Source organism: Terrapene carolina, unplaced genomic scaffold (genome assembly GCF_002925995.2).
Source record: "Terrapene carolina triunguis isolate 2854851 unplaced genomic scaffold, T_m_triunguis-2.0 Scaffold84, whole genome shotgun sequence".
Lineage (NCBI taxonomy): Eukaryota > Metazoa > Chordata > Testudines > Emydidae > Terrapene > Terrapene triunguis.
This window is the reverse complement of record NW_020664435.1, coordinates 42,221,976-42,223,493: the sequence shown is the minus strand read 5'-3', so window position 1 is coordinate 42,223,493 and position 1,518 is coordinate 42,221,976. Positions and strand designations below refer to the sequence as shown.

Below are 1,518 nucleotides of genomic sequence, written 5' to 3'. Positions count from 1 at the left end.
CTAATCCTCTGCCCCAGCCCTGAGCCCCCTCCTGCATCATGAATCCCTCATCCTCAGCCCCAGCCAGAGCCCTCATCCCCCCGCACCCTAATCCTCAACCCCAGCCAGAACCCTCATCCCCCCACACCCTAATCCTCTGCCCCAGCCCTGAGCCCCTTCCTGCATCACGAACCCCTCATCCTCAGCCCCACAGCCCTCACCCCACTCCCCAACCCTCTGCCCTAGACTTGAGCCCCCACACACCCCAAACCCCTCATCCTCAGCCCCACAGCCCTCACCCCTGCACCTCCTCCTATCCCCAAACTCCCTCCCAGAGGTGCATCTCCTCCCCTTCCCACACACCCCCTCCTGCCCCCAAACTCCCTCCCAGAGCCTGCATCCCCTCCCTCTGCAGCCCCTCCCACCCCCAAACTCCCTCCCCGAGCATGCACCCCCACCCCCTCCTACACCCCCACCCCAGAGCCTGCACCCAAACTCCATCCCAGAGCCTACACCCTGCACCCCTCCTGCACCCTAATCCCCACCCCAGGACCTGCACCCCAGACCTCCTCCCCCCACCCGAACTCCCTCCCAGAGCCTTAGGCAGGTGGGGGGCAGAGTTGGGGGGGGCAGGTTCTGGGCACCACCAAAATTTCTACAAACCTGCCACCCATGCTCAGTTCCAGACCTCAGATACTAAACTGAAGAGCACCATAACAAAGCCCATGAGAAAATTAATAAATATGTTCAGAGCAGGCTATGAAGGCTGTGCAGTATATAAGCCATGGGATCATACACTGAATGATCAGAATACCACCAAATATTGAATAGCTACCTATTCAATGAGCACCATTCATCCTGTATATTGAAAGAGGCTGGGGTCCTGTGGAAAAAATAATAAGTGATCATGAAATTAAAGACAATATCACAATGCATACACACAAGAGGGCCGAATTAAGGATGCACAGACAATATTAATTCTGGCACTTGCTAACTTCTGAGTACTTGACGTTGCAACCTTAATTTTCTCTTGCCGTAATTTTGTTGTATGTAATTATATATTATCACTACAGGTTTATGTGATGTTTTAAAGTGACACATAAAAGGATGAGGTCCCTGTGCTGAGGAGCTTTTCATATTCTAAAGAAAGATTCGTTACAAAATGTCAGTAGATGTGGAAGGGAGCTGTAAAGAAAAAAAGAGGGCATGTAGCTGAGAATGGTGTTATCATTTCCACTGAGAAAAAGGCAGAAAATGGATACAACATAGATTCCAGGCTACACTTAGTGGTTTTCTTGTTTTTCAATATACTACATGAAGGAGCAAACTATGTTTCAGAGGAAAATTAGAGTATATAGACCTAACTTCTTCAATCAGGCCTACCAAAATTTTCTGTACTATTACTATGAAATTGAATTTATAATAAACAATGCAATATTGAGCACTTCATTTCAGGCCTAATGGGGATGGGGAGAAAAGGCAGCTGCCTCGCTGCAATGGGGACCTCGCCCTCAGGGAGATGGTGGAGATATGGCTGCC

General features: G+C 49.7%; 1 protein-coding gene across 1 annotated transcript in view; it reads right to left on the bottom strand.

Moving 5' to 3' along the window:
* THNSL1 (threonine synthase like 1) overlaps positions 1 to 1,451 on the bottom strand; it is a 10,522-nt gene extending 9,071 nt beyond the window's left edge. Inside the window, exon 1 of the mRNA XM_029910996.1 lies at positions 815 to 1,451. The gene's annotated coding sequence lies outside the window, so the exon portion shown is untranslated. The remainder of the gene's footprint in view (positions 1 to 814) is intronic.
* Between the last annotated feature and the right edge of the window lie 67 nt (positions 1,452 to 1,518).